We start from the raw sequence: 10,110 nt of genomic DNA on the forward strand, positions 1-10,110 counted from the left end.
AAGAAGCTGATTGAGTCAGGCGCAGTATCAGCTCAGCAGTCCTGTGCTGTGGTAATATTGGGGGGGGGAAAAGGGTTGTTTTCCTTTCCATCCAAAAGATACTTTCCTAAATATATATACAGTCATATTCAGACAAATAATTGGCTGTTATGCACGCACGTAGCAGATTTGTACCCTCTGCCATAGTGTCACAACGCAAAGGCATGCATTTTTGTGCACAGACATGGAACCTTCAATTTTGCAAGTCTATTCCTTAGTTGTTAATGTAGCTGAAGAACAGTCTTTAGGCCGGCATAAACAGCAATATGTACAAATTCTAGTTTAAAGTATATGACAAAGAGAGTAGTTTCTTACTGGCTTCAGCATTCTAAGTCTGACACATTGCTTTTTCCATTCCTTGCTGTAGCATGTTTTCACAACAGTCCCCACCACATTTTGGGCAGCAAGCAAGCACCAGCATGTACAATAATAACATGAACATCAGTGTGTCCATGGCAACCAACACAAGTGGTATGAACAACATGAACCAGATGACAGGGCAGATCAGCATGACCTCAGCGACCTCTGTGCCTACATCAGGGTTGTCCTCCATGGGTCCTGAGCAGGTGAGAACTTAAGGACTTGAGATGACAGCTAGAGGATTTTCTTTGTCTTGTAGCTTTGCAGGTCAGTTGAGTGGGGCTGTGACTGCTTTAAGCCATTACATTTCCTGTATCAGTTCTCTTGAGAAATTATTGTGTTAAAAGGATTTCTTTTTGGCTTTGCACTTGGATAACCGAGGTGACTAATGAGGTAGAGCACCTTTGCACCCGGAGTTCCCATCTTAACTGAGTATCCCTGCAGCTAGCTCGTGTAGTTACTCCTGGAACACCTTTGGAAGGTGTGTGCTGACCTAGCCCTGGCCCTTGGTAGGTAAGTTTGGACAGCTCAGTTGACAGCCCCCCATGTTGTTGCTAATTTTCTCCACAGGGAGGCTGGGCCTGACTGTCAGGCAGCTCTCTGGAGATGGGAGTGGAATTCTCTGGCGTAGGTAGTGAGTGGAAGATGCTTCTGCCACCACTGCGTTTGTAGTACCAGGCAATAAGCAATCAACTTGGAGAACTATCAGTCTAGCACCTTCACGAGCACAAAATTCACTTTTTGTAGAGTGATGTGTATAAAATGGATTGCTAATTCAGTAGCCAAGTAACCTGTTCCTTTTTACTTGAGTTTGTTGCTTAGATTATTCAGAAGTAGGAAAATGACGTTTTCACTTTTTCAGTCCATAATTAAATTCACATAACGCATTAATAAATAATTGACAAGAAAGTCCTCTTAATTAACAGCTCTGTGTGGTTGTTTCAGAGCTGCAGTTCAGTTGATTCAACACATAAGCTTTATATTATGGATGTTCCCAGGACACTGCCAGTCAAGCTCCTCATGAATCCTCAATCTCCTGCAATTGTGGCCAGTCGAGTCATAAGACCGTCTTTTGAGATGATAAGGTTGCAGTTTAAAGCTGGTTGTATTAATTGGTTTATTAACAAATGACTTTTATTCCAGCTTAAGAAGCAGGAAGTGTTCCAGCTGTCAGTATTTCTGACAGTATTGTCCTTTAGCTTAAATAGCCCTTTTCTCTCCCTGTATTTTAAAGAAAGGCTTTATATTAACCTTTTTGTTTAATTAGTTTTGTTTAGTTTTGGGATTGCTGGGATATTCTGCTTTGGGTTTCTTTTCGCTTTTTTTCTTTTTCACTTTTCTAAGTTAAACAAGCCATGCCGTTTCAGGCTCTTCATGTAGGCTTCACATTCCTTTCCCTTTTCTGCACCTGTTCCAGTCGGAATCAATATTTCCTAGGCTCCAGTGCCATGTGCATAGCACTAATTCTTCCTAATTTCTCTTGGAAGACACTGACAGATATAGCCCCGGATCACATTTGTCTTTCACAGCTGCCGCATACTGGTGACTTGAAATAATTCTGTCACCTCCTGTGATGATTCCAGTTGCTGAGACAACTATAGCAGACTTTTTAATTAGTTCCTAAGTGCATGCTGTTGCATATTTTTAATATAGTAAAACACTAGTTAAGACAGAGAAGAGAAGGGATTTGAAGGTGACAGCCCATCTGAATGCTTAACATGCACATGCTGCATAATTTTCCCCAAGAAACTGAATTAAGAAATACACATTATAGAATAGATATGTTTTTATTTCAAAGACTCCCAGTATCTTTGCAGATTGTTCCTTCCCCAGGCACAGTTGTTGCACTGTTTTTCCTTCCTGTTGAGCTATTGGGTCTTATTTCAAGATAGCATTCATCTGACTTCCAGTAAGCTGCTTAGATTGAGTTTCTGCATCTATCCCAAGATTTGTTTGCCAGACCTTCAGTTCCCTTTCTGTGGATCTACTTTAAGCTCCCTTCATTACTGTAACATCATTCCAAAAGTATGAACAGGAGAGCTGGACACAGTGCTACAACAGCCACTTCACAAGTACTGTGTGCAAGTCCCAAGTGCTTCACCTCTTTTGTCTGCATTAAACAACTTTCCTTAGAGTGAGCCTGTTTACCTAAGGTGCTGTGGCTCATCCTCTAGCAGTAACCTGTTTTCCTCCTAATATTGCCACCCCTGCCCTGTGTCATCTGCAGACTGCAGCCAGGTCAGAGGTGGCCCAACTGGCAGCTGAGGGGCCATTTCTGGGACACAAGACAGGATTTTTAAGTCCTCAGGAATGCATGCTGTGCAGCTTTACATTTTCCTTTCTGGGAGGCAGGAATAAATAAAATATATATATTTTTTTCCTGTGCTTTGGGCATAGCTTCTTGTAATTTGCCACCTTTATTTAGTGGTTGACATAAACCATGCTAAACTTTTTCTTGTAACTGGTGGCTTTCAAAATGACTTTATATTTTCTTTAATTCTGCTGGCTGTTGCCATTCCGTTCCTTTTTTGTTTTGTTTTGGTCACGTGTATTTTTTTACCATATTATTCATTGCCAAGTACTTTCTCTTGTTTATTTATTTATTGTTACGTTAATATCACGTGCCCGTCTCTTTGCACCACAGCGGGTATCAGTGGTTGTGCTACAAACATGGTCCAGCTTTTGGGAGAACTTGGGCCTTCATGTTTTAGTGGATGTTTTTGGAAGCAGCACGTTCATGGTTAAACGCTCTGCCTGGGCAGGCTCACCTGCCGAGAGGCAACTGCTGCGTTTGTGGCTTGGACAGTTTTTTAGGCACCTGGGGGTTCAGACCTTGTCTCATGGCCACCTTCTCCGTTGCAAATCACCCTAAGGGTCTCCAGGCTGCCCCGTTTTTTAGGAAGCTGCTGTCAGGAAGGGCAAGATGCCGCCTGCAGGGCCGCGCGTGGCCTCTGTCCAGCCCCTTGCCCCTGTTGCCCTGTCACAAAACTGCTCCTCTCTCTGTCCTCCCCTGGTGGTTTGCACAGCTGGGCTGTTGCCTTCTCTTTGCCTGCTAGGTACTTTGCATCGTGGACACGTGTTATTTCCTGGGCCAGGAGAGAGGCAGTTTGAGACCTTTGTGGGAGGAGAGACTTTTCAGTCTATGAAATAAATCACTATCTAGATGTCTCCTGAGAGAAGATGTTTAATAATCTGCCTGCTTGCAGTACTCCCGAGGTCAAAACTCACATGGCATTCACTAAGAATCACCTTAAAAACAGTATTTTGAAAACAGACCAGGTCTGTGCTGCATATTGGATGAAAGGAGCTGAGGAGAGCATTGAGACTTTTCTTTCCAGGCATGTTCCAAATAATTCTGCTCTACTGGCAGTAACAGGCTTAGTTTAATTACAAAAGGGTTGTAAAACATGTTCCATCTTGTTTTAGTTGGATTTGGTAACTAATAACACCACTTAACTTGCCTTCTTACAGAGTCATCTGTAAAAAATCTCTTATTTCAGAAAAATCTTCAGAAGCCTCCTTAACATTTTTTGGTATTTTTCTTACTTTTCTGAATTGCTATTGCAGCCAGAAATATTATTGTGTTAGTATTGATTGTTGCATCTTTCTCAGTTTTCCAAAGTAAATTTAATCCTACAAATTAAAACCTGCTGTTTTGCTGTATCTATTACCAAGCAAGTCAGGACTCTTCGACGTCACTGGCAAAGAGATCTGGACCTGGAACTGAACGGGTGCCTTTGCTGCTGCAGCTGTGTGCTTTTCCATAGCTCTCCTAGCTCTACACCTGCCCTTCTTTCTGTTCCAAATCTGTTTTTTAGTCAGTGAACTGTGATTTTGCATTTTTGCTTTTTATTTTTCCCAACCTTTGTCCACTGAACAAACCTAGTGTAGGCATGTTGCCTGTTGCAACAAGTTTTCTGATGAGTATTGGTAAACAGCGGAAAACCTTTTTCAAACTTTTTTTTTTTTCCTCAACCTAATGCATGTGAAACTTTCTAACAAAATAGTGTGGTTCTCTACCTTTTTTTTTTTCCTTATCTGAATTTCCAGATCAGGGTTTTAAAACCTGCCTGTTTGTTGTTGAGAAGTGCAGGGCATCAGCAGGAGGCTCGCAAGGCTTGAATAATTAGTTGCTTCTGAGTTGAAAATTCTGAAGCAAAACCCGTTAAGTTTCCAACTTTTCCTGCTGAGCTGCATTCTCCTCTGGCAGCATCAGAGACCACCTTTTTAAGCATATTGGTGCACATGGCTTTTGCAGCTCCTTGCAAAATCCCTGCATAGCAGCAGAAATGGGACCATCCAAAGGGCTTGAAACAAGAAGGAAAATTCCAGACTGTCTCCCCTTGCTGAGCAGGTTGTTACAGCTGAAATGAGGCAGTGCAGCGGCAGATCCTCTGCTCTGTGGCACCCCAGGAGCCTCCCACAGGGCAAGGGCAAGGGAAAACATCGTTTTCCTTCCAGCAAAATCTAGAGAGGCAGATCCTCAGTATTGTCCCACCTGACTGGTGTGCCGGAAGCGTGGGCGAGTAGTGAGAGTCTCGAGGAGGAGGATTCTTTCCCTTTAAAACTTCCAAGGAAAGTTGGATTTACTAATGCTGAGAACCTTGCTGAAAAGCTAATGTTTTGTATTCTGTATCCGTTCCTACATAGTAAGATAAATCCTTTGAATAAAAAAGAAATGCTGTGGATTCTGCCAGCCTGTTTTTCCACCTAGTGAAGCTCGACAGACCCTTTGGACGCGCAGAAGTACATGGGTTCAGTTCTTCCTGTGGCTGCGTGCAGCAAACTGTGAAGGAAAATACAGGTTTTCCCATTTAATCCTATCTTCCTTCCATTGCTTACAAGCAGGGAAAGATACGTCATTAGAACTAAATCAACCCTGAGCATAATCCAGGCTATCTGCTTTCCCTTCAGGCTTGAAAACATTACGTGATGAGCTGCAAAAGCAGAAAGTTTGCAGGCCACTGAGGATAGGAAAGTAGCTACACATTCCTAGATAGAGGCCCTTCATAGCAGGCATCACCCCTAATAAGTGAACCTGTTTGTAAGATATGCATAAGGGCAGTAGTATCAAGAATGAAATTGTTGTTGTTGACTGTGAAGCAGAGTAATAGGAGTCAGAACATGCTGAACAGGAGGGGTCCTCAGCAATGTAGTCACCTCCCTGGTGACAGCCGCGTTGCAGAGGTGGAAGTTGGTATATGCAATTGCCAGAGAGGCTTAAACCATTACTTTTTAGTTCTCATCCCTTTTTTCAGCACAATTTTAATGCATTTTCCTTAATGTCTCGTTGCCACTAGGTTAATGATCCTGCTATGAGGGGAGGCAATCTTTTTCCAAACCAGCTGCCTGGAATGGATATGATAAAGCAGGACGGAGATGCAGCACGGGTAAGAAGTGACATGTATAGGCACAAAGAGGGAAGCGAACAATCAGTATAGTGTGGTCCAGTATGCATACAGTATGTATTTACTTACAAAGTTAAAAGTAGCCAGGATGCTAGTAATTTTATTTAAAATAACACAAAAATTTCACTTTTTTTTCATCATCTTTTGGTGACATCTCTATGTTCCTTATTAAATCCCTCTAGTATTATTGAAGTGAATAATAGAGAATACATTAACACATACCAAATCAACAGTTATGTTCAGCAGACTTTTATTTATAGTTTATTTGCATTTTACAAAGCAATTACATGGCTACTTTTCAGTGGTGGGGAGGACTTGCTGGTGATTTATACTTCGCTGCCACCTGCTTAACCCATTTTGTGGCTTGTCCTGCCTAAGTGTTTTTTCACTTTTCATTGCATTATACTTAGGGCACCAATTTTACTAATTACTTTATATATTGCTCTCTATACCATGCTCGTTCTGAGCAGGGTAGCAATCCTGAACTGATTTTTACACAAAATTACTCCAACTGATGCAGTAACTTGCAGTAGCGGAGGTCAAAAACGAGTTGGATTCCAGAGGGTAATGGTGTTAAAGGAAATTAAAGGAAAGCTGCAGTAGAGTTCCTGGCATCTGGCCAGGTGTACGGGGTGATTTTTATTTGTCCCCAGCCCCGTGGAAGGTTTTTATGGATAAGAAACCTGTATTTGATGGAGTGTGTCACACCAAACCCAGTGCTCTTGAGGGCTGATGCCGGTTGCAGCCAGGGGACGGTGTTTTCTCCGCGTGACCCGAGCACTGCGGAGCCGCACGGGCCCCAGCGCAGGCTGGAAGCCCCATCTAGCGGCTGCGACGCCCACGGCCGCTTCTGAGGGTGGAAGGGACCTCTGGAGATCATCTAGTCCAACCCCCTGCTCCAGCAGGGACACCTAGAGCACGTGGCATAGGGTGGCATCCAGGCGGGTTTGAAGATCTCCAGAGAAGGAGACTCCACAGCCTCTCTGGGCAGCCTGTTCCAGGGCTCTGTCACCCTCACAGTGAGGAAGTTCTTCCTCACATGGAGGTGGAACTTCCTGTGTCTCAGTTTGTGCTGCTCACCTGGAAACACAGCGCGAGGGAAGCGGGTGTCGCGAGGGGAACTGGCACCTGCTTTGCCTGAGGTTTTCTCCTCATGTTTTGGTTAATATTGGCATTAGTGATCTCTTTTTCCTTCTGATCAAAAACTTTTAGTCAAAGTTGATTTGGGCATAATACGTTAGGGAGAATGACTGGAGTGTACTGGAGTTACCAGCAGCAGAAGAAAAAGATCTGAGTAAGCAGGACTCTGAGGGAAACTGCATTTACTTAAGTTATTGAAATGTCTCACACTCTGTGCAAACAGCCGTCTGAAAGTAATCAAAATAGGCAGATCTAACCTGTTATTTCTCCAGGAGCTACTTTATGCCCTGCTGGAGGTCCATCCTGTGCATCATTATTTGCTGTCCTCTCTTTGTATGCAGTGTTGAAATCAGAAAGATGGAATTAAATACACAAAATTTCCTCTAACATTGAATTCAATAGCACAAATTTAAAAGTTTTTCTGCTCTTAGGAAAAAGAAAATTGAATAATAGGAGAAAGCGAAATATGTTGAGATTAATAAAAACAAAGGGCATTAAAGTACTGAAAAAGTAGTAATAATCTAATATGTATTTTATTGTATTTTTTACACTTACATGTGTTTTAAACTCCTTGGAGGCCAATTCTTTTCAATGCCTTAGGCATTCACATGAGAAGTGTCTCGAGGAGTGGAGGTTTCTGTGAATGGAGAAACTTTTCTACAACCTTTTTACAGTCACTTTGCTGAGAAAAAGACACAGAATGTCCTCTTTTAGCTGATGTATTCCAAGGAATCATTAGTAACTTGGTGCATTCTTTATGCTGTAAAATTCCTCATGTAAAATAGGAGTCAGACTAGCAGAGAAAAAAAATACAAGGTACCAATGAGGAAAGCAAGGAGAGGCCTGGGGGCGTGGGAGAGAGGGTGGAGAAAAAAACAGGAGGAAAAAACATGAGAAAAAAACAGGAGAGGAGTGAGAGGAGAGAGTTGTAAGGGCAGGAGGAAGAAACTGTGGGGCAGGACCTTGGCTGGAGCTAAGTGTCCTGTGGGTAAAGATGCTGCTAAGGGGGCTGAAGTTAAAGCAATGGGCTCCGCGCCGTGGCAGTAAAATGGCCAGGGGCCCTGCCTGGCAGCAGTAGGGATTCACTTAGAAATAATAATAAAGCAGCATCTTAAACAGCTGGAATTATTTTGCAAGGTTACAATTATGACATCCCGTGCAGTACAGATTTTAATTTTACGCCACTGCCACAACTCTGATACTGTCAAGGAAAACTCGAAAAGCCCAAGTTTGAGATCAGCCTCTCGTAGGCCGTACTGCCTTTACACGGAGGCTACAAACAGCAGATGATCCTGAGTTTTTATAATATCCACGATAAGTGGAATGAGATAAGGCCCTTCGGATGGAGTGAAGCAAACCCCGTGGGTTTCACGGGGCTGAGTCGCGGGCCTGTTGCACCAGTGCGCACAGAGAGGTCTCGCTCTGTGAACGGAAATGAAGTTTCCCAGGAACATGTTATGTGGATAAAACCAGGGGGGTCGCAGCCCGCTCCGCGCGTCGCGGGGGAAGGAGAGGGCGCGGGCAGCCCCGGCCCCGCTCCCCTGGCTGCCCTCGCGGGCAGGAAGCGCTCACTCCTCTTCCCCAACCTCTGCTTTTTTGCAGAAATACTGCTGACCCCGCGGGCGCTCTGGTTGCTCCTTTCTTCGGCCGCCGGGGCGTGCGGCCCCCAACCTTCACGACCAGTTTGACGAGCCGCGTCCGTGTGCGCGGCCCGGCCCGGGCGCTTCCCGGCGGGAGCCCGCGCGGAGCGGGCGGCCTCTCCCGCCGCGGCTGGAGCCCAGCCTCGTCACTGCATTCACCTTAGTGCAACTTAGATCTCTCCTGCAAAGTAAATGTTGACAGGCAGTTTTCATAAACCATGTCGGATTGAATGTATTTAAATGTATGTATTTAAGGAAAAACAGCAACAACAGAAAATCAACCATGCTCTTGTTCTGTTCCTGTTTAGTTTTAGACCTTGTTTTGTTTGTTTTGTTTGCTTTGTTTTCCCTGGCTACTCAGTCTGGTGCAAAGGATTCAGTTCCACCCAGCAACTGGTGTTTTAACCTGAGGCCTGCCTTTTGGGGCGCAGAGGGGGCCCGGAGGAGGCTTTGGAAGCGGTGTCTGGTGCATGCAGACCTCTAAAGAGTGTGGTTCGTTTGCAACAAGTCAGAGAAGGTGAACCTGTGTAGAAAACCATATAGACCAATTTTGAATGGGGTGAAAGTTGTAAAACAGATGAAAATTATCCCACGAGAGGGCTGTTTATAAGCGATGTTTTAGTTGGGTTTTCCCGCTAACGTTTTTAATGCAAATCATGAATCCCAGAATAGAAGCTTGTTACATTGTTATTTAATTGAATTCTTAAAAATCAGCAAATCCTGATTTTTGCCTGGCTCTCCTGACCTCTCCCGACTTCTTTTCCTAGTGGAGTCAAAGGTGGCCCCTTGGGTCCCTGCGCGCCGGCGGTTGCTGCAGAGCAGAGCGCGGTGACGCTGCGTGCGCTGACCGCGGCAGCGTCCAAGAGCTAAAGATGGCTACTTTAGAGCATGCTAATTTCTGGTTCCCATCCTCCTAACCAGGATGACAATGATTCACGTAATAAATACCTGTGGCAGATATCACTACAGCCTTCACCACTGCTGTGTGCGTCTAATTACTCTAAAGCAGAGGGGATGATGAGGAAGTTTTGTAAGGTACATATAAAATCCAGTTTGTATGTAAACAAGCAATAATTTAAGTTGAAAACTTAAGTGTTTTACTTGTATAATTTTTGTGAGATATACATGTTGTGAAGTTGATTCCAAATGAGGTACTTCAGTATTAAATTAGATATCTTCTTAGCCGTGCGTGTCTCCTGGGGAAGTGTTTTGTAAAGGATCACAATGCCTTGGACTAGACCTAATTTGTAGGCTTGAGAACTCTTATTTTCTAAACCTTGTGACTCAACTCATAATGTCATTTATCTAACCTAATATTATATGCAGCCACTGTAGGAACCAATTCTTGATTTTGTATGTTTATATTCTTTCGTAACGAATCTTAGAGAAACTAACTGTTACTAAGCAGGCCACTGGTAGGGTGTTTTTTTTTTTCTTGCCCACTGTGGTTGGAGTAATCTTTTACTAAACTGACATCAGTTTCTGAGGACTTGAAATACCAAGAAATTGATGACGTTTTTGAC

The 10,110-nt window shown here is 43.7% G+C and overlaps 1 long non-coding RNA gene across 1 annotated transcript; it reads left to right on the plus strand.

Annotated features, from left to right (window-relative positions):
• Nucleotides 1-407: 407 nt before the first annotated feature.
• LOC148593725 (uncharacterized) lies at nucleotides 408-8,660 on the plus strand. The gene is made up of 3 exons (XR_015913650.1): nucleotides 408-605; nucleotides 5,700-5,789; nucleotides 8,550-8,660. It is a non-coding gene; the product is annotated as an uncharacterized LOC148593725 (long non-coding RNA).
• Nucleotides 8,661-10,110: the final 1,450 nt, after the last annotated feature.

Source organism: Tinamus guttatus, unplaced genomic scaffold, assembly GCF_059628265.1.
Source record: "Tinamus guttatus ecotype Peru unplaced genomic scaffold, ASM5962826v1 Tinamus_guttatus_pri_ptg000343l, whole genome shotgun sequence".
NCBI lineage: Eukaryota > Metazoa > Chordata > Aves > Tinamiformes > Tinamidae > Tinamus > Tinamus guttatus.